The sequence below is a fragment of the Giraffa tippelskirchi genome, chromosome 1, assembly GCF_054371585.1.
Source record: "Giraffa tippelskirchi isolate mGirTip1 chromosome 1, T2T-mGirTip1v1.2.pri, whole genome shotgun sequence".
NCBI lineage: Eukaryota > Metazoa > Chordata > Mammalia > Artiodactyla > Giraffidae > Giraffa > Giraffa tippelskirchi.
The window spans coordinates 114623444-114647302 of NC_137275.1; the positions used below are offsets into that span (position 1 = coordinate 114623444).

Genomic DNA, 23859 nt, shown 5'->3' on the forward strand with positions numbered 1-23859 from the left:
TTCATGGCTGCAGTCACCATCAGCAGTGATTCTGGAGCCCAAAAAAGTAAATTCTGACACTGTTTCCACTGTTTCCCCATCTATTTCCCATGGAGTGATGGGACCAGATGCCATGATCTTAGTTTTCTGAACGTTGAGCTTTAAGCCAACTTTTTCACTCTCCTCCTTCACCTTCATCAAGAGGCTCTTTAGTTCTTCTTCACTTTCTGCCATAAGGGTGGTGTCATCCGCATATCTGAGGTTATTGATATTTCTCCCGGCAATCTTGATTCCAGCTTGTGTTTCTTCCAGCCCAGCGTTTCTCATGATGTACTCTGCATATAAGTTAAATAAACAAGGTGACAATATACAGCCTTGACGTACTCCTTTTCCTATTTGGAACCAGTCTGTTGTTCCATGTCCAGTTCTGACTGTTGCTTCCTGACCTGCATACAGGTTTCTCAAGAGACAGGTCAGATGGTCTGGTATTCCCATCTCTTTCAGAATTTTCCACAGTTTATTGTGATCCACACAGTCAAAGGCTTTGGCATAGTCAATAAAGCAGAAATAGATGTTTTTCTGGAACTCTCTTGCTTTTTCGATGATCCAGCGGATATTGGCAATTTGATCTCTGGTTCCTCTGCCTTTTCTAAAACCAGCTTGAACATCTGGAAGTTCACGGTTCACGTACTGCTGAAGCCTGGCTTGGAGAATTTTGAGCATTACTTTACTAGCATGTGAGATGAGTGCAATTGTGCGGTAGTTTGAGCGTTCTTTGGCATTGCCTTTCTTTGGGATTGGAACGAAGACTGACCTCTTCCAGTCCTGTGGCCACTGCTGAGTTTTCCAAATTTGCTGGCATATCGAGTGCAGCACTTTCACAGCATCACCTTTGAGGATTTGAAATAGCTCAACTGGAATTCCATCACCTCCACTAGCTTTGTTCGTAGTGATGCTTTCTAAGGCCCACTTGACTTCACATTCCCAGATGTCTGGCTCTAGGTGAGTGATCACACCATCGTGATTATCTGGGTTGTGAAGATCTTTTTTGTACAGTTCTTCTGTGTATTCTTGCCACCTCTTAATATCTTCTGCTTCTGTTAGGTCCCTACCATTTCTGTCCTTTATCGAGCCTATCTTTGCATGAAATGTTCCCTTGGTATCTCTAATTTTCTTGAAGAGGTCTCTAGTCTTTCCCAATCTGTTGTTTTCCTCTATTTGTTTGCACTGATCGCTGAGGAAGGCTTTCTTATCTCTCCTTGCTATTCTTTGGAACTCTGCATTCAGATTGGAATATCTTTCCTTTTCTCCTTTGCTTTTCGCTTCTCTTCTCTTCCCAGCTATCTGTAAGGCCTCCTCAGACAGCCATTTTGCTTTTTTGCATTTCTTTTCCATGGGGATTTTCTTGATCCCTGTCTCCTGTACAATGTCACGAACCTCTGTCCATAGTTCATCAGGCATTCTGTCTATCAAGTCTAGTCCCTTAAATCTATTTTTCACTTCCACTGTATACTCATAAGGGATTTGATCTAGGTCATACCTGAATGGTCTAGTGGTTTTCCCTACTTTCTTCAATTTAAGTCTGAATTTGGCAATAAGCAGTTCATGATCTGAGCCACAGTCTGCTCCCGGTCTTGTTTTTGCTGACTGTATGGAGCTTCTCCATCCATGCAAGGAGATCCAATCAATCCATCCTAAAAGATATCAATCCTGGGTGTTCGTTGGAAGGTCTGATGTTGAAGCTGAAGCTCCAATACTTTGGCCCCCTCATGTGAAGAGTTGACTCATTGGAAAAGACCCTAATGCTGGGTAGGATTGGGGGCGAGAGGAGAAGGGGACGACAGAGGATGAGATGGTTGGATGGCATCACGGACTCGATGAACATGGGTTTGGGTAGACTCCGGGAGTTGGTGATGGACAGAGAGGCCTAGCGTGCTGCAATTCATGGGGTCGCAGAGAGTCGGACACGACTGAGCGACTGAACTGAACTGAACTGAAATGATACTTGTCAATTTGTCTACTTCTCCAAAATTTCTAACAATTGTTGCCTTATTTAAAATCGGTTAAAAATGACTTTTTGGTATCTTCCTAAGGAATTAATCATTTTAACATAATAAAATGTCTTTATTACTAACCATATCGCTCTCCTTGAATTCTCATTTGTACGTGTTTCTTTACATTAGTAGTTTGTTTTGTTTGTTGAGAACAATATGTTTGTTGAGAACATATGGCTTGGTCTCTATATAGTCTGACAATCTCTACCTTTTAATTGGAATGTTCAACTATATTTAAAATGTGTAGCAATACTTCTGGATTATAGTTTATCATCCTGCTGTATGTTTTATTGTCTCATCTGCTTTTGTCCTCCTCCACTCCCCATTCTCTTTTGCCTCATTTTGTTGTTCTTCAGTCACTATATTGTGTCTGATTCTTTGCAACCCCAAGGACAAGAGCACACCAGGCTTCCCTGTCCTTCACTATCTCCGGAGTTTGCTCAAACTCATATCCATTGAGTCAGTGATGACATCCAACCATCTCATCCTCTGCTACTCCTTTCTCTTCCTGCCCTGAGTCTTTCCCAGCAATGGAGTCTTTTCTGAAGAGTTGGCTCTTCGCATCAGGTGTTCAAAGTATTGGAGCTTCAGCTTCAGCCTTAGTCCTTCCAATGAAGATTTTAGGATTGATTTCCTTTAGTATTAACCTGTTTGGATTCCTTGCTATCAAAGGGACTCTCAAGAGTCTTCTCCAGCATCACAATTCAAAAGCATCAACTCTTCAACACTCAGCCTTCTTTATGGCCCAACTCTCACATCCATACATGACTACTGGAAAAACCATTGCTTTGATAATACTGACTTTTGTAGGCAAAGTGATCTCTCTGCTTTTTAATATGCTGTCTAGGTTTGTCATAGCTTTTCTTTTGAGGAGCCAAAGTCTTGTAATTTCGTGGCTACAATCACTGTCCACAGTGATTTTGGAGCCCAAGAAAATAATATGTCACTATTTCCTCATCTATTTGCCATGAAATGATGGGACTAGATGCCATGATCTTAGTTTTTTGAGTGCTGAGTTTTAAGCCAGCTCTTTCACTCTCCTCTTTCACCATCACGAAGAGGCTCTTTAGTTCCTCTTCACATTCCATCATTAGAGTGGTCTCATCTGCATATCTGAGGTTGTTGATATTTCTCCTGTCAAACTTTATTCCATCTAGTCATTCATCCAGCCTGGCATTTCACATAATGTACTATGCATAGAAGTTAAATAAGCAGGGTACATTATACAGCCTTGATGCACTCCTTTTCCAATTTTGAACCAGTCCATTGTTTCATGTCTGGTTCTAACTATTGCTTCTTGAACCACATACAGGTTTCTCAGGAGATAGGTAAGGTGGTCTGTTATTCTCATCTAAGAATTTTCCACAGTTTGATGTGATCCACAAAGTCAAAGGCTTTAGTATAGTTAATAAAGCAGAAATAGAAGCTTGTTTTTTGTTTTTGTTTTTTAGTATTCCCTTGCTTTTTCTATGATCCAGCAAATGTTGACAATTTAGTCTCTGGTTTCTCTGCCTTTTCTAAATCCAGCTTGTCCATCTGGACATTCTCAGTTCACACACTGTTGAACCCTAGCTTGAAGGATTTTGAGCATGTGGAATTAATACAATTGTATAGTACTATGAACATTTTTTTGGCTTTGCCTTTCTTTGGTATTGAAATGAAAACTGACATTTTTCTATCCTGTGGCCACAGCTGAGTTTTCCGAACTTGCTGGCATAGTGAGTGCAACTCTTTAACAGCATCATCTTTTTAGGGTTTTAAATAGCTCAGTTGGAATTCCATCACTTCCACTAGCTATGTTCATAGTAATTCTTCTAAGGGCCACTTGACTTCACTCTCCAGGATGTCTCACTTTAGGTGAGTGACCATACCATTGTGGTTATCTGGGTCATTATCACCTTTTTTGGTATAGCTTTTCTGTGTATTCTTGCCACCTCTTCTTAATCTCTTCTGGTTCTGTTAAGTCCTTGATATTTCTGTTGTTTATTGTGCCCATATTTGCATGAAATTTGCCCCTGGTATCTCTGATTTTCTTGAAGAAACCTCTAGTCTTTCCATTCCATTGTTTTCTTCTATGTTTTCGCATTGTTCACTTAAGAAGGCTTTCTGATCTCTCCTTGCTTTTCTCTGGAACTCCGCATTCAGTTGGGTATATCTTTCCCTTTCTCCCTTGTCTTTAATTTCTCCTTTCTCAGATATTTGTAAGGCCTCCTCGGACAACCACTTTACTTTCTTTCATTCATTTTTGCTGGGGATGATTTTGTTCACAGCCTCCTATGTACTGTTACAAATCTCCATCGATAGTTCTTCAAGAATTCTCTCTACCAGATCTATTCCCTTCAATCCATTTGTCACATCCTCTTTATAATCATAAGGGATTTGATTTAGGTCAGATGTGAATTGCCTAGTGGTTTTCCTTACTCTCTTCAATTTAAGCCTGAATTTTGCAATAAGGAGCTTGTGATCTGAGCCATATTCAGCTCCAGGTTTTCTTTTCTTTCTTTTTTTTTTTTTGGCTGACTATATAGGACTTTTCATACTGTTCATGGGGTTCTCAAGGCAAGAATACTGAAAATACTGAAGTGGTTTGTCATTCCCTTCTCCAGTGGACCACATTCTCTCAGACCTCTCCACCATGACCCATCCATCTTGGGTGGTCCCACATGGCATGACTTAGTTTCATTGAGTTAGACAAGGCTGTGGACCATGTGATCAGATTGGCTAGTTTTCTGTGATTGTGCTTTCAGTCTGCCTGCCCTCTGATGCCCTCTCTCAGCACCTACCATCTTACTTGGGTTTCTCTTACCTTGGATGTGAGGTATCTCTTCACAGCTGCTCCAGGAAATCTAGCCACTGCTCCTTACCTTGTACATGGGGTATGTCCTCACAGCCATGGCTCCTGACCTTGGATGTGGGATATCTCCTCTCTGCCCCTCGCCGCTCCTGAAAGATGAACTCCCTATGTCGGTAGGTGCCCAATATGATACTGGAGATCAGTGGAAAATAACTTAAGAAAGAATGAAGGGATGGTGACAAAGGAAAAACAACACCCGATTGTGGATGTGAATGGTGATAGAAGCAAGGTCCGATGCTGTAAAGAGCAATATTGCATAGGAACCTGGAATATTAGGTCCATGAATCAAGGCAAGTTGGAAGTGGTCAAAAAGGAGATGGCAAGAGTGAATGTCGGCATTCTAGGAATCAGCGAACTAAAATGGACTGGAATGGGTGAATGTAACTCAGATGACCAATTTATCTACTACTGTGGGCAGGAATCCCTTAGAAGAAATGGAATAGTCATCATAGTCAACAAAAGAGTCCGAAATGCAGTACTTGAATGCAATTTCAAAAACGACAGAATGATCTCTGTTCGTTTCCAAGGCAAATCATTCAATATCACAGTAATCCAAGTCTATGCCCCGACCAGTAACGTTGAAGAAGCTGAAGTTGAACGGTTCTATGAAGGCCTACAAGACCTTTTAGAACTAACACCCAAAAAAGATGTCCTTTTCATTATAGGGGACTGGAATGCAAAAGTAGAAAGTCAGGAAACACCTGAAGTAACAGGCAAATTTGGCCTTGGAGTACAGAATGAAGCAAGGCAAAGGCTAATAGTTTTGCCAAAGGAATGCACTGGTCATAGCAAACACCTTTTTCCAACAACACAAGAGAAAACTTTGTACATGCACATCACCAGATGGCCAACCCCAAAATCAGATTGATTATATTCCTTGCAGCCAAAGATGGAGAAGCTCTATACAGTCAGCAAAAACAAGACCGGGAACAGACTGTGGCTCAGATCATGAGCTGCTTATTGCCAAATTCAGACTTAAATTGGAGAAAGTGGGGAAAACCACTAAACTATTCAGGTATGACCTAAATCAAACCCCTTATGATTATACAGTGGAAGTGAGAAACAGATTTAAGGGACTAGATCTGATAGACAGACCGTCTGATGAACTATGGACAGAAGTTTGTGACATTGTACAGGAGATAGGGATCAAGAACATCCCCAGGAAAAAGAAATGCAAAAAAGCAAAATGACTGTCTGAGGAAGCCTTACAAACAGCTGTGAATAGAAGACAAGCAAAAAGCAAAGGAGAAAAGGAAAGATATACCCATTTGAATACAGAGTTCCAAAGAAGAGCAAGGAGAGATTAAGAAAGCCTTCCACAGTGATCAGTGCAAAGAAATAGAGGAAAACAATAGAATGGGAAAGACTGGAGATTTCAACGAGAAAACTAGAGATACCAAGGGAACATTTCATGCAAAGATGGGCTCAATGGTAGGGACCTGACAGAAGTAGAATATAATACATTAAGAAGAGGTGGCAAGAATACACTGAAGAACTGTAAAAAGGGATCTTCATGACGCAGTTAATCACAATGGTGTGATCACTCACCTAGAGCCAGACATCCTGGAATCTGAAGTCAAGTGGGTCTTTGGAAACATCACTACGAACAAAGCTAGTGGAGGTGATGGAATTCCAGTTGAGCTATTTCAAATCCTAAAAGATGACGCTGTGAAAGTGCTGCACTCAATATGCCAGCAAATTTGGAAAACTCAACAGTGGCCACAGGACTGGAAAAGGTCAGTTTTCATTCCAATCCCAAAGAAAGGCAATGCCAAAGAAAGCTCAAACTACCGCACAATTGCACTCATCTCACACGCTAGTAAAGTAATGCTCAAAATTCTCAAAGCCAGGCTTCAGCAATACGTGAACCGTGAACTTCCAGATGTTCAAGCTTGTTTTAAAAAAGGCAGAGGAGCCAGAGATCTAATTTCCAACATCCGCTGGATCATTGAAAAAGCAAGAGAGTTCCTAAAAATATATATATATATTTTTCTGCTTTATTGACTATGCCAAAGCCTTTGACTCTGTGGATCACAATAAACTGGAAAATTCTGAAAGAGATGGGAATACCAGACCACCTGACCTGCCTCTTGAGAAACCTGTATGCAGGTCAGGAAACAACAGCTAGAACTGGATATGGAACAACAGACTGGTTCCATATAGGAAAAGGAATATGTCAAGGCTGTATATCTTCACCTTGCTTATTTAACTTCTATGCAGAGTACATCATGAGAAACACTGGGCTGGAGGAAGCACAAGCTGGAATCAAGACTGCTGGGAGAAATATTAATAACCTCAGATGTGCAGATGACACCACCCTTATGGCAGAAAGTGAAGAACTAAGGAGCCTCTTGATGAAAGTCAAAGAGGAGAGTGCAAAAGTTGGCTTAAAGCTCAACATTCAGAAAACTAAGATCGTGGCATCTGGTCCCATCACTTCATGGCAAATAGATGGGAAAACAGCGGAAACAGTGGGAGACTTTATTTTGGGGGGCTCCAAAATCACTGCAGATGGTGATTGCATCCATGAAATTAAAAGACACTTACTCCTTGGAAGGAAGGTTATGACCAACCTAGATAGCATATTAAAAAGCAGAAACATTACTTTGTCAACAAAGGTCCATCTAGTCAAGGCTATGGTTTTTCCAGTAGTCATGTATGGATGTGAGAGTTGGACTGTGAAGAAAGCTGAACACTGAAGTACTGATCCTGTTGAACTGTGGTGTTGGAGAAGACTCTTGAGAGTCCCTTGGACTGCAAGGAAATCCAGCCGTTCCATCCTAAAGGAGATCAGTCCTGGTTGTTCATTGGAAGGACTGATGTTGAAGCTGAAATTCCAATACTTTGGCCACCTGATGCGAAGAGCCAGCTCATTGGAAAAGGCCCTGATGCTGGGAAAGATTGAGAGCAGGAGGAGAAGGATTAGAAGCTGGATGGCATCATCGACTCAATGGAGATTAGTTTGGGTGGGCTCTGGGAGTTGGTGTTGGACAGGGAGGCCTGGCGTGCTGCAGCTCATGGCATCGCATAGAGTTGGACACGACTGAGTGACTGAACTGAACTGATATAGGATTTCTCTATCTTTGGTTGCAAAGAATGTAATCAATCTTATTTGGGTTTTAATCATCTGATGATGTCCATGTGTAGGGTCATTTCTTGTGTTGTTGGAAAAGGGTGTTTGCTATAACCAGTGTGCTTTCTTGGCAAAATTCTGTTAGACTTTGCCTTGCTTCATTTTGTATCGCAAGGCCAAACTTGCCTGTTACTTATCGCCTTACTTAGGATTGAGTGTTTTGGGCTTCCCACCTGGTGCTAGTGGTAAAGAAACCGCCTCTCAAGGCAGGAGACATAAGAAACTCGGGTTTGATCTCTGGGTCTGAAAGACCCATGCTGGAAGGCGTGGCAACCCACTCCAGTATTCTTAGACATGACTGAAGCGATTTAGAATGCACACATATTTTAGAATTTAATATCGTCTCTATCTTTAGCTTATGATCCATGTTGCTTTATTTTACTTTTATAATGATTTTCACGGTTTAGATATTCTTCCTTAACCATTGTCATCTACCTTCATACTATTTTACATATATTCCCTATATAACACTGTTTTACAAAAGTAAGACCCTTACCTTGATACACTTCTTCATATCTCTTCACAGTCTTTGTCCTTTTGTTGTTCCTATTGATAATAAACTCTACAATGCAGTTTTAAATAATCAATTTTAAATAAAAAATTTAATGAGACAGTATCTTTTATAATTGCTTACGTGTATACTATTTCTGGTTCTCACCATGCCTTTGTGTTGATACAATTTTGTATCTGGTGTCACTTTTCTTCTGCCTGAGAAAATACCTTAACAGTTTTTGCAATATAGGACTGCTAGCATAAATTCCCTCAGTTATTATTTGTGTGAAAGCTATCTTCCCTTTATTTTTGAAGGATATTTTCATTGGTATTTAATTTGAGTCAACAAGTTTTGTTTTTGTTTTTTCTTTCTTTCAGATGAGCTAAAGAGAAGTTGGTGTGATTCTTATATTTCTTGCCCTATATTAAACAGATCTTTTTCTCTCCAATGTTATTTAAGATTTTCTTTTAGTTAAAAGTTTTCAGAAATTTGAATTTGGTGTACTTGAATCTGATTTCCTTTCGATTTCTTCAGTTTGGTGTTTGATAAGCTTCTTGTATCTATGAACCTAATTAACATACATTTTAGGAAAAAAAATGATTGTTATGTTTTTCAATATTAATTTTTGCCCCATCTTCTCTCTTTTCCTTCATACCCTTCATTTGCATGAATATTAAACTGCTTGATTTTCTCCCATATTTTACTCCTCCTTATATTCACAGTCTTTTTTTCTCTCTGTGAAAAGTTTAGATTTTTTGTTGCTATGTCTTCGAGTTTACTTATTTTTTAATGAAATGTCTAATTTTGTTTTCAATCTATTTAGTAAAATTTCATTTCAGATATTATCTTATTTAAAGTTATAAGTTTCACTTGGCTTTTAAAAAAATATTTTTCATCTGTTTATTCCATTTGTTTCCCTCTGAGCCAATTTATAGTAGCTATTATAATGACTATTTGCTAACTCTATCAATTCTATATTTTTTTAGATTTCTTATATAAATGACATTAATCTTGACTATTAATTATATTTTGCTGTATCTTTTTATGTCAAATTATGTTTTATTCAGTGCCAGATATTCCATTGTTGAGAAAATGAATTTTATTATCTTCCTCTAAAAAGTGAAAAAATTTGTTTTAACCTGCAGATCATTTGCTTGAGGTTTATTTTGTTTTATAAAGGCTGACTTTTAAACTTTGTTTCTGAATGCCTATAGATGAATTAACTCTAATATATACTTGTCTGCTGATCTCTGCTGAGTATCCCATTATTTTACAAATTCTCTCCTCTCTCACTTGCTGGATCTTGAACTGCATATCTCCTCTGTGATTTGCTTGGCTTCTATCACTCAGGTGCTCCTCTTTCATTCCTTCTTTGCAGAGTGCAATCTCATGAACATGCATGTTATTGTATCACTGAAGGGGAACTTTATACAGATTTCTGGAGATCTTTCCCTGAGGTCCTTCCCAGTTCTTCACAAATTTTAGGCATCTTCATTTCCCTGCATCTCAATCTGTATCTCCTCAATTAAGATAGGCAACCAGGTTCTGGTTTTGTTCTTTGTACCAGAATCCAGAATTTGCCTTGTGGCAGAAAACCAGAAGATCATAGGAAACTTCTCATTGTTTTCTTTTTTAAAAAATCACTGGTCTGTGTTACTTGGTTGACCATTGCCTGGAAACATTTGTATAACATATTTCCCCAGTTTTATATTTCTTTACAATTGTATATAGTTATATACAGTGGGTAAAAGAGCCCCAGAGCAAATGAGGAAGAAATCTTCCCACCATTACTTTATCTATCTATCTTTCTCCTATCTATCTTGCCTTGTATATGCCTGAATTCTGTGATTTCCATTCTGTTCCTAAGTGTTTGTAACTTAACTTTTTGAGTGCCTAGAATGTGTCATGATCTGTCTTATGCTTCACAGATATTTTATAATCTAACCACATGCTTTGTAACTCTTTATGTAGTGCCCTCAGGTAAAGTTATTAAATGTTTTTCTAGCAGTCAACTCATATAGATTCCATGTAACAGTGAATGGTTGTCTTTATTTGTAAGTTATTTAAGTAATAAAATATATGGTAGTTTCTTCTTTAAAACAAAAAGTAGGTTATTGAACAATATGATTCCAGATGGGTTGAACTCTCTGTTTTAAACGGAAACTTTATGTGGTAATTTTAATATGAACTAAATGGTCATTACATTCTGTCATATCTTATTCATATGCTGATTATAGCTATTTTTAGAAAAAATGATCCTTGGGCAATTGCAGACTTGTTTGTTAACAGATGAAAAGCCACCAGTTAATATTAAAGTTCTAAATAGTAATCTATATTTTTATTGCTTAATTATATTGATGCAGTTTTATTTAATAAATAAAGCATCAATCAGTGCTCTCTATTAACAAGCTGTTTTAAAGGTGTTTCATGTCAGGCAGTAAACATTTTCTTAGATAGCTATTCTTCTATGAATGAAATTAAATCAAATTTAAAATTATGTATAATTCATAACAGAATTATAGTTCAGATTGCATTTGATTTTGAAACCAATTATAAATATTTGCCCATTGCATGTCTGGGAATAAGTACCTCTTAAAATTCTACTCAAGTGTTCCTTCTTCCTCAGTTGTCTCCACAGGGACTGAAGAAGATTATTAAATTCTATCCAATTCAGTAATCATATCAGTAAATATTCAACACAAATAATCTAATTTACTCTATTTAGTAGTTTAGATAAAGTTGTTTAGTATTGCTGTGTGTATGCAGAGCTCTTATGGGAGTAAATGAAATTCATTTTCTAAAATTTAGCTACTAGTCTTGATTATTTGACATCCAGAGTGACAACCATCTGTGAAAATTTTCAGGAAATAATGTCTTGCCAACCACTTATATTTTCAGTTCAATGATTTATAATCTGGCATAAAAGTAGGTATATACCAGCAATTCAGGGGACCCTGGTTTGATTCCTGAGTTGGGAAGATCCCCTGCAGAAGGGAATGGCTACCCACTCCAGTATTCTGGGCTGGAGAATTCCATGGACCATATAGGCCATGAGGTCGCAAAGAGTCGGAGACAACTGAGCGACTTTCACATAAAAATAGGTTAGATCCTCTATGTTTCAACCATTTATTCTACCTTTTAAAAATTGATTTTCTAGACTTTTGACATATTTAGAACTCCATTGGGTCCACATTCTTGAGGAAATGATGTAGCAGTACAGGACCTTGTGCTGTATATATTTGTTTTGCCCACTACAATGAAAGCAAAGACATTATGATAGAATGCATTGAGCTGGGTGTCACTGTTACTAAAGTTCTAAGAATATCCATTGACAGGCTTTGTGATGTGCACTGCAAGGAAGGCATAATCAGGGTACCTTGATGAATCTACACCATCAATATCATAATTGCTCTGCAGCCCATCAATCAGTGGTCTCTATTAACAAGCTGTTTTATAAGTGTTTCGCGTCAGGCAGTGTTACCGTTAATCTTTAGTCTGTCATTGACTATATGTGGGGATCTGGCAAATCATACACCTCTCAGAACCTTAGTTCCCTTCTCTGTTGGTGGTGGTTTAGTTGCTAAGTCATATCTGACTCTTGCGAACTCATGGACTGTAGCCTGCCAGGCTCCTCTGTCCATGGGATTTTCCAGGCAAGAATACTGGAGTGGATTGCCATTTCCTTCTCCAGGGGATCTTCCCGACCCAAGAATAGAACCTGGGTCTCCTGCATTGCAGGTGGATTCTTTACTGACTGAGCTATGACGGAAGCCCCCCTTCTCTGATAATTGGAGACAATTATTCTGCCCAGAAAACTTATGGTGAGAGCCAAGTTGGGTAATGTACACATGTAAGAGAGCCTGGTACATTAATCGCCAGATAAAGATGGCTTAACAAATAGTAATTACTGGTGTCATCATTGCTATTTTCTGCAGTATAATAATCCAGATTTATAATAAGCAAACTGAGCTGCTGCAGCTCTCTGATCGTACAGTTACATTGTGTTAGCTACTATTTGGGTACAAGACATATACTATTGTCTTACAATTCTTAGTTTTCAAAGAAAGCTAAGTGCTCTTCAATTTAGCATGCATATTTATATTTAATCAATAAATTGAAATAATTCTCTTTGCATGTAAAATACTTGGTTTTACTGTGTGTTTGAATACTCCTTTCTTAAGTAAAACTTGAAGGAACATACCAAATATTTTTAATATATTTAGTCTTCATTATTCTTTTAAGTATATTTTTGTAGTCAAAACATTTATTAAATAAACTTTGTAAAATATGACTGGTTAACATTTACTTAAATGCCTTCTCAACAACAGGCCACATCCCAAGAAGTCGACATGCCTTATTTCATTTAAGTTTTACCACAGAATTCCTGGTGTAATAATTAATGCTATTTAAGAATCTTATTGTCTTTGAAAATATCTAGATGATTATTAATATTATTAAAAATAAAGAAAGCATTTGAATTATTATTATAGTGCTCTAATTTATCAGATTTTGGATATCAAATCATGGATAGAGAGAGCATCCCATAAAATGACATAATATCCATCTGATAAAGCTTTTGATTTCTTCTTCTTAAAAAGTAGTACAGAATACTTTTAAATAATCAATAGCCCATTTTCAAATATTTTATAACATTTCATACATTTTACACCCTTTAATCTTTATTGAATGTCTTTTCTTCATAAATTTTTTACAGTAATAACTTTTAAAAATCTTCAGTATTTCAAAATTAACTATGTTAGAAATCTGTTCTGTTATTTTACCTTTTTTCAGACCTTTTACATGTATTGATAGAGTGTGTGTGTGTGTTGGTCAATCATTTTAAATTGTAGGAAAGGAATGTATAACTGACAAACAATATAGTCAATAACTAGACAGGTCTAGTAATTGTAAACTACTTACACTTTTGCCACAATCTGATGATTTAAATCTTCTGTGTTAAGATCTAACATCTCTCATCCCCTGTCCTTTTCTCTTTTTACTCTTTTTTTTTTAAAATAGTAAGTCATCAACAGCTACACTCTTCCTACCCATAGTGAATTTTTCTTTACTAAAATACATAACTTTAAAATGCTACTATCTTTATACAAGGAACAATCTTAGGTTCAAAGGACAAACACAGAATCTAATGTCATAGAACCCCCCGTTAAAAGACATTTCAGAAGTTACTGAATCCACTCTTGAAAGATATTTTTTTATTTATCCCTTAATCATCCCAGTAAGTGGTTGTATATCCTTATTCTAACAATAAAGTTTGTTCCTAAAATATAGGGGGGGAAAAAGTAGCCTGTTTTGACTTTCATAGATCTCGGATTGTCAAAACCTTCCTTCTATCTGCTAGACTATGTTCAAGGCAAGGAATAAGCGTTCCATTATTTCAGGATACACCTCGGCCAGGTCTCTTGATTTCAACCACTTACCATCGTTCTCATGCTTTTCTCTAGCTCATTCAAGCCCCTGTCACTTCACATTAGGGAACAAACACCATGCAGACCCTGGTGTGGACTCTTCATTCTCAGGCTACTTTAAAGCTGCTTTTTTTCTGCCCACGGCTCTCACTGTGTCATTCTTGGTCTCTTCTTTCTATCTGCAGCGGCTTCTCCAAAATTTGAGGCCCATTGTTATCCGAAACACTGACTAGTGTTTTGGCTGTTGTGGATGGTCTCTCTCATTACCTGAGGAACATGTTGTCTCAGGACCAGAAGATACAAGTCTTCGGCTAAGACTCCACCCCCAGACTGTCTGCCTCCGCATGACCTTTGGCAGCTCTCAGGTCCTGTCGAGCCCCATAGGCTCCCGACTTGCGCCTCTCATGCGGGCTGCTTTCCTGTTGAACACACTTCCTGATATGGTAGCCCGAATGGCCCTTGGAATATCATTTCCGTTTTCCCAGGTATATGAGTAGCATGGCTTTCTTGATGCTCAGGTTTCAGTAAATTGCTTTCTAATTTTTGTACACCTATTATTTTCCACTCACTGGAACGTGTGTCTAGTTGAAGAAAAAATTCACTAGATTTGATGAGGAAGAAAATCTATTGTATACTTATAAACAAAAATATCTGAGTGCTTTTACTAATTTTTTATCAGTATTTGAAATGTAGAAATATGAATTTATCCTTCGAAGATTCCTTTCCTTTTTCCTAGAAAGAAAGCAGACCTATCTTCAGTCAGTTCAGTTCAGTCACTCAGTCGTGTCTGACTGTTTGCGACCCCATGGACTGCAGACCTATCTTAGCTGTCTGAATAAAGAATAGATCATGTTTAGCCAAAATTATATTAATTCATCAAAAATACAAGCAACAAATGGGGAATAAGTTTCAGTTGTTTCTTATTTTCTAATCATGATATTATTTTTATAACGGTAAATTAAAATGTTGACATAGTATTTTCATCCATACCTGAAAATAATTTAGAGCATGACATTAATTTTAAAATAAGAACATATGCAAAGAGAATATTTAGTGAATTCAATACTTTTTTTCTTCTAAGAACATTATATTACCTTCTCACAATTAGTTAAGTAGCTCATGTCTTCTTTCATTTGCTTATTTCTAAAATTCCACAAGGAAAATACATGCTGGTTTAAAAATAAGTATAACCAATTTTGTTCTCAAAAGGATTAAGGGGTGGTTTTGTACACCCAATGGTCTTTTAAAATATGTTGTTCAAATGGGATTATAGCCAGTTATTTTTAGTAATGCTCCAAAAGTGTGTTACTTATGCACTGCTGGTCAGGGTAAATAGTAAAAATAATAATAATAATAATAAGTCAAAGGATCTGTCAGTAAGAGTCAATTAGTTTCCTAGGGCTGCCATAACAAAGTACCAAAAACTGAATGGCTTCAACAGTAAAAGTTTATTGTCTCACAGTTCTGGAAACTTAAAGTCCAAGATCAAGGTGTCAGCTGAGACTATTCCTTCTCAAGATCATAGCACAGCATCTGCTGGATTCAGGCTTTTGGTAGCACTCTGGCTGTGATAGCATAGCTGCAAATTTCACTGGCATCTGCCTATATGCATCCATCTCTGTGTCATGTTTATGTATGGAAAAACCATCACAATATTGTAAGCAGTAAAGCAGTTATCCTCCAATTAAAACTACATAAATAAATAAAAAAAATATTTAATAAAATGAGGTTTCCAAAGAAGAGATACATGTAATTCACATTTTGTATCATAAAATATATTTCTCAGAACAGCTAACACTGAAAAAATATATTATGTTCATCAGTTCAGTTCAGTCACTCAGTCGTGTCCGACTCTTTGCGACCCCATGAACTGCAGCACGCCAGGCCTCCCTGTCCATCACCAACTCCCTGAGTCCACCCAAACCCATGTCCATCGAATCGATGATGCCATCCAGCCATCTCATCCTCTTTCATCCCCTTCTCCTTCTGCCCTCAATCTTTCCCATCATCAGGGTCTTTTCCAATGAGTAATTATGTTCATAAATAAATATATTTATTACATAGCTTGTCTTTACTTGTAACATATCTAAGCTTTATATTCATAAGATTGTGCCAGATTATGGCAAAAGGGGAGGAATCTTTGTGGATCAGGAGACTGTTCTGCGTTAACTCTACCTTCAACTAATCTCCAAATATGTCAGAACGGTCGACTTGGACTTAATCTGGTCATCTATAAAATGGTAGGGTGCTTTCCATTTTTACTACCAAATATAAAACTCTATGATTCTGTTTTCAACTTTCACAGAATAAAGGAAGAGAAACTCATTTATAGGGCCTGCAAACAAATAATTTTGAGCTATATATCTCAAATAATTTTGAGATATATGTAGATTTATATATATATATATATATATATATATATGCATTGCATCTGGACTTAAAGTTTATTTAGGAGTCTAAAATAATGTTATTTGTTTTGTGTTTTTGTGCATGTGCGTGTGTGTGTGTGTACTTGATTAGGAATGTCAGGGCCAATTGTTGTTTGCTTAAAATCTTGAATCCATACAAGAAGCACATAAATTTGCTCTTTAATTTTCTGATGCATTAAGTCAGAGTTTTGACATGAGTGAGGATAAACTACTATTTCCTTCTTTAATCCATTGAAAGTCTGAGAGGAGCTTTGCTACTGGGCTCTGAGGAGGCTGAGGTTCCTGGGACAGTGGAGATTCTGATGGTGCAGTGGAGCATCACCACTGGTGTGAAAATGACCCCTACTCCATTCCTTGGAGACCTGTGAGGAAAGGTCCTGAAGCAACAAGTGACTTGAAAACCTACCATGAATCCAGCTCCCTCCTAGATCCCAGCGCATTCTTTGGGGTGACTACTTTTCATTTTCTGAAATGTGAAGAAATAGATATATATTTGCCCTAAGGATTCATTTCTTCTCCTATTTGTTCCTAGTTCAACTGATATATGAATATTTTGAAAGTTATAGAGGACATTAGCAAAGATGAAGTTGTTGATTAACTTGTATTAATATGTACTAGGAGAGCAAACTATCTAACTTTATCTGCAAAAATAAATCTTGGTTTTTAAACAAAATTTTCATTCCACTTGTCTGGCCAAGAAAGAAAAATACAGCATCAAAAATTGTTTCTATTTAATCCTAAACTATGTCCATAAGGCTAAGTAGATATTAATATATGCTTACATTTCTTAGAATTTTGATTAATTCTAGCATCATTTTTTTAAGATAATTGAACAAAATGATCTTTTTCTTTCCTAGCAATTTATAAAGGAGCAAAGATCAGTCTTATGAAACTAAAAAGAAGATACTGTTTAGGATGAAATTCTTTTGTCATATAGATGTGAAAAGAAGAGAAGCAAAAAGCAAAGGAGAAAAGGAAAGATATATCCATTTGAAATCAGAGTTCCAAAGAATAGCAGGAGAGATAAGAAAGCCTTCCTCAATTATCAGTGCAAAGAAATAGAGGAAAACAATAGAATGGGAAGGACTAGAGATCTCTTCAAGAAAATTGGAGATACCAAGGGAACATTTCATGCAAAGATGGGCTCAATAAAGGACATAAATGGTATCGACCTAATAGAAGCAGAAGATATTAAGAAGAGGTGGCAAGAATACATAGAAGAACTGTACAAAAGGGATCTTCACGACCCAGTTAATCATGATGGTGTGATCATTCACCTAGAGCCAGACATTCTGGAATGTGAAGTCAAGTGGGCCTTAGAAAGCATCACTCGGGGCTGGTGCACTGGGGTGACCCGGAGGGATGGGATGGGGAGGGAGGTGGGAGGGGGGTACTGGAAGGGGAAAACATGTACACCCTTGGTGGATTCATGGCAATGTATGGCAAAACAAATACAATATTGTAAAGTTAAAAAATAGATAAACTAATTAAAAAAAATAAAGAAAGCATCGCTATGAACAAAGCTAGTGGAGGTGATGGAATTCCAGTTGAGCTATTTCAAATCCTAAAAGATGATGCTGTGAAAGTGCTGCACTCAATATGCCAGCAAATTTGGAAAACTCAGCAGTGGTCACAGGACTGGAAAAGGTCAGCTTTATTCCAATCCCAAAGAAAGGCAATGCCAAAGAATGCTCAAACTACCGCACAATTGCACTCATCTCACATGCTAGTAAAGTAATGCTCAAAATTCTCCAAGCCAGGCTTCAGCAATATGTGAACCATGAAATTCCATATTCAAGCTGGTTTTAGAAAAGGCAGAGGAACCAGAGATCAAATTGCCAATATCCGCTGGATCATCGAAAAAGCAAGAGAGTTCCAGAAAAACATCTATTTCTGCTTTATTGACTATGCCAAAGCCTTTGACTGTGTGGATCACAATAAACTGTGGAAAATTCTGAAAGAGATGGGAATACCAGACCACCTGACCTGCCTCTTGAGAAACCTGTATGCAGGTCAGGAAGCAACAGTTAGAACTGGATATGGAACAACAGATTGGTTCCAGATAGGAAAAGGAGTACATCAAGGCTGTATATTGTCACCCTGCTTATTTAACTTCTATGCAGAGTACATCATGAGAAATGTTGTGCTGGAAGAAGCACAGCTGAAATTAAGATTCCTGAGAGAATATTAATAACCTCAGATATGCAGATGACACCACCCTTATGGCAGAAAGTGAAGAGAAACTAAAGAATCTCTTCATGAAAGTGAAAGAGGAGAGTGAAAAGTTGGCTCAAAGCTCAACACTCAGAAAACTAAGATCATGGCATCTGGTTCCATCACTTCATGGCAAATAGATGGGGAAACAGTGGAAATGGTGTCAGACTTTATTTTGGGGGCTCAAGAATCACTGCAGATGGTGACTGCAGCCAAGAAAGTAAAAGATGCTTACTCTTTGGAAGAAAATCTATGACCAACCTAGGCAGCATATTAAAAACTGGAGACATTACTTTGCCAACAGATGTCCGTCTAGTCAAGGCTATGGTTTTTCCAGTAGTCATGTATGGATGTGAGAGTTGGACTATAAAGTAAGCTGAGTGCTGAAGAAATGATGCTTTTGAACTGTGGTGTTGAAGAAGACTCTTGAGAGTCCCTTGGACTACAACAAGGTGATTCCACTGGTCTATCCTAATGGAAATCAGTCCAAAATATTCATCGGAAGGACTGATGTTGAAGCTGAAACTCCAATACTTTATAGCCACCTAATGTGAAGAACTGACTCATTTGAAAAGACCCTGATGCTGGGAAAGATTGAAGGCAGGAGGAGAAGGGGACAACAGAGGATGAGGTGGTGGATGGCATCACTCACTGAATGGACATGAGTTTGAGTAAACTCCAGGAGTTGGTGATGGACAGGAAGGCCTGGTGTACTGCAGTCCATGGGGTCCCAACGAGTCGGACATGACTGGGTGACTGAACTTAACTGAACCGAAGAATCCAAACTAATCCAACAGACTATTTCAGTGCCTGCTGTAATTATCACACATTTTATGGGGTTGTGAGGATTACTATTGATGCTTCAAAAGACTGAAATGAACTCCTTAGCTTCACTGTAATCTGCTTCAACTTCAGAAAATAGAGGTGTTGAAAATTAGGAGCAATACTTTCCAGAGAATAAAATCCAGTACCTTCAGGATTTATCTGAGCCATCATTCTGTCTTGAGTTTTGTAAGCTGATTGTCTAGTTGCTTCTGAGAGTTCTGCACGGGCAGAATGTCTACATTAAATGGATGTTTCTCTAATTCCAAAGGATGCTTGTATATACCACATATAATCACAAGGTGAATTCCAACTATCAGACAAAACAGAAAAACAGACCATTTAAGAAATGTTTTATTACATTGCACATTCTTATAAACCTAGAACAAGAACTTTTTAGTATTTTTCACTTTATTTTTCTCCCTCACATTATTCCTATCAATCTTATTTTGCTTGTTTAAGTTTTTCCATAACACTACATAAGTCTACACAAATATGTGGTTCCAAATTTCCCCAAGAAAAATAGCATTTCAATCCAAGTCTCTTTCTCTTCTTTTTTTAAATCACCTATCATAAGGTTTTTGTGTGGTGCAAATTACTCATTCATTCTTCTCAATGGCCTGGGACAGTGGCCCTCCAGTGCCATCCAGGTTTCCTCCTTTTCAACAAGGATGTGCTAAGAAATATCTTTGCCCCCATTCAGAATGCTTTGTTTCCATTTTCAGGAGTCTCTTAAAGTTCTTATCTTTATTACTTTCTGATCTCTGTCAATGTATTTATAACTTTGATGTGTGTGTTAGTCACTCAGTCATGTTCGACTCTTTGTGACCCCCATGGACTGTAGCCCACCAGGTTCCTCTGTCCACGGAATTCTGCAGGCAAGAATACTGGAGTGGGTAGCCATTCCCTTCTCCAGGGCATATTCCTGACCCAGGGATCGAACCCAGGTCTCTTGCATTGCAGGCAGATTCTTTTCTGTCTGAGCTATCTGGGAAGCCCTATAACTGCAATACTGCTTTTCATAGACTGGTTTTGCTTTTATTTTTTCAATGCCCTTGCAAGTTTCTTCCTCCCAAGTTTCAATGTGTCATATTCGAATGGCCACACATGGCTTAAGTAACTTGATAACTTTAAACAAATTTTCTGTGGCTTTTAAACTAGTGTCCTAAGGCACACACCAACCTCACCCTCATCTCTGTGCTTTGAAATGACTCTGTCATTCTATCTGTGAAAAAAGTGAAAAGTGAAAGTCAGTTTTGTCTTAAAGTAAAACTTAGCTGTGTATGGCTCTTTGTAATAACTTGTAGTAACTCATGTAGTAACTCACGGTAGTAACTTGCAAGTTCCTTCTTGTCCATGAGATTCTCCAGGCAAGAATACTGGAGTGGGTAGCCATTCCCTTGTCCAGGGGATCTTCATGACCTAGGGATTAAACCCAGGTCTCCTGCTTTGCAGGCAGATTCTTTACCATATGAGCCACCAGGGAAGCCCTCATCTTGTCTGTACTAAGCTCCAACCTGGACCCCAATTCCTCTTCAAGATGAACTATTTAGACCTATAATGGTTCCTGGTGCTCAAGCTTCTTCGACCCTACTTTCAATATTCTATTTATGTCTCAAATATTGATTGTATTGTACCAGGTATGTTTTCAACCTGACTTAGCTGTGGGAGTCACATCCTCCTAATGACACAGCAAACTGCTTAACTACTGACACTGTCCCACATAATTTTATATATAACCTCCTGCCCCTTAACTCCTAGCATGGTTCAGAAAACACAGAAGATGTTACTTGGTTCCTTGTCTTTGCCTAATACTGTGTTTCTTTTCTTACTTAATTACAGTCAAACTAATAAACCCTTTAGAGCTCATTTTAGTTTTTGAAGCTGGCAAAGACTTAGGTAGGTCTTACAGTAGAGGATTAGATGGGTATTTCATTTTGTTTTCTTTTTAAACTAGAGACAACAGAGGCCATTGAGACCAAGGAGAAGCACCAAATCAGAACCTCTTCGGGAAGGCTGAGGTTCCAGCATTAGAATTACCACCTGCAAATCTCAAAGTTATTAGCCAGATTTAGTGATTGGGATACTGTTTTCAGAGCCAGAGGTTGGAACCCAAAAGATGGCAGCAAAGCAAATGCAATTCAGTCATGTGTGTGAAATAATATCCAAGTGGATCCAAGCTGTTTTCCTCAATAATTATGGTCAATAATATCAACAAAAATAAGTTTGTAACTCTGAATCATGTCTTATGATTGCTGGTGCACGTAGACACAAATCAGCTAAGTGATTCTGACATCCAGGACTCGTCTCTGATGTGGGGGCCAGTGTCTGGTAGTGTTCAGCTGTTGAGTGCTTTGCTTCTTGTTTATTCCATAGTGTTTAATTACTGAACAAAGCAGACTGTGCTCCCACAGGAGAACTGCATTTCATTACCTTTCTTTTAGCTTTGGATTGTTATGTACAGAGTGATCCCAGCAAGATTCCATGCTTCCAGCTAGCAGAGCACTTTGGGAGCTGCTTAAGGAAAAGTGTTAGATAAGTGCATCCTTGATATTGACTGGTGTAGGATCCAGTGTTCCAAGGCTATGCAGTGTTAGAACCCACAGAGTGTTGAAAGCATTTTTTCCCTGATTTAAAAATTTTAAAAGCTCAATGTGTGCCAGTATCGAATACAGTACTAGGTAAGTATTTATTAAACATCCTGGTTAGTAATTATTCTTGTAATTTATGAAGCATTTAGTTGAAAAGACATAATAAACCATAATTATTAAATAACAACTGGTCTTTTTTAGTGTGCTAAATATTTGACAAAGTAAATATTTTTCAGATTTATGTTTAAATTTTAAGGTAAAAGGAAACTAATTGAAATAGCTCAACCACATAAATCAAATTAGCTTGAAATTAAAATCTAATATTTAAAAAAAGACTTCAGAGTAAACAAAGGATAACCACACATGCATAATGAAGTAAAGGCTTAAGACAGCCATTTAGTTAATTCAAGCTAAAAACCTCCTTTCTGTAACTTCAATGAATATTTTAAGCAAAAGTATCTAAATTATCTGGAAAGCTGCCTTAGCTTTTTATGGAAATTTTCATGGATGGAAACACAGATGATATTACATTTTTAAACAGATTCATAATTTGCATTTTAGTATTTGTCACACACGATTAAACTTACAGATTTCTATTCCTATCCTTCCCTTAATTAAGACAATCCTTTTAGATAGAGGGATTAACGCTTATTTTTAAAGTAAGAAAATACCCACCTCACAATTACAGGTCACAGATGTGATCCCAGAGCTACAGAAATGTCTAAGCATTATCTGCTTAACTTTGGATAGAACAGTTTTGGAAGGGTTTGGCTTTTAAGCTCCTTCATTAAAGTTTTCCAGATGTACTTTGTAAACTCAGAATGATGAGGAATAAATACTAAGTTTAGGGCTATCTAACTTTTTTTAAAATTTATTTTACTATTTTAAAGCAAGACACTTGTCACTAGGTAAAGTTTAAATAGCTTATTGTTCTAAGGTTATTTTATTGCTATCCTGTGGTGATTTTCAAAATTGGTTTATGTTAGAATCATCAGTGATCTATTAAAGAAATGTCCACCTCACGTTTTCCCTGCCACCCTGCTGAACCTGAGTCTGTGGTAAAGTGAGTCTCATAGATCCATCTATGTGTTAGGGAACACCCCAAGGTGAGCCTCGTGGTCACAGAGCCACCTGTGAGAGCTCATGTGAGGTGGCAAATTTAGGTTGAAAAGTTAGGCTATGCTTACAAGTGCATCAAAGTGTTCATTTAAGTAAATATTTTAATGAAAGATTTTTAGCAATCTTCGATGATCTTTAGCTTTTTAATTGCCGATACCGGTACTACATTTTCCACTTTTTTACCTTTGCCAGAGTTTAAACAAATTGGAATGTCATATAGAAATGGCATTATAGTTGCGGAATAGAAAGCTAGTTAGAGATGAATTGCAGCTAGAAACTACTTTGAATATCTCCTATGTGATTAGGGACAAATTTGAACTCATAAGCAATGTCTGAAAACATATAAAAGCTAATTTCCTGATCTTTGCTTCACTTATGTGAAAAAAACATAAAAGATAGCAGAAGACCTGATTTGTTCACAATGTCTAGAAAATAGAAAGTGCATGTATTACAATAAGAAAAAGTCTGTCATTTTAAAAACAGAATATCAAATATCCTAACAAAGAAGACAGAATGACAGGAGAAAAGGGATCTTTTAAAAGTTAATATATTTTAATAATTCACTCCACAAGGATATTGATTTTTTTTTTTTTTTTGGAAGAGCAGAAATTTAGATTAGCCATTTATTTTCTCCAAATTGCATATCTATAAAGGGGACGATAAAGTCCTTAGCAGAGCCTACTCCTTTCCTGGAAAAGCAAGGAGAAAATACTCTTGGTTCTAATGATGTATTTCCAGAAGCACG

The 23859-nt window shown here is 37.4% G+C and overlaps 1 long non-coding RNA gene across 1 annotated transcript in view; it reads left to right on the forward strand.

Annotated features, from left to right (window-relative positions):
* The window catches only part of LOC145521382 (uncharacterized), a 186526-nt gene that overhangs the window by 159473 nt on the left and 3194 nt on the right, over window positions 1-23859 (forward strand). The window lies entirely within an intron of this gene.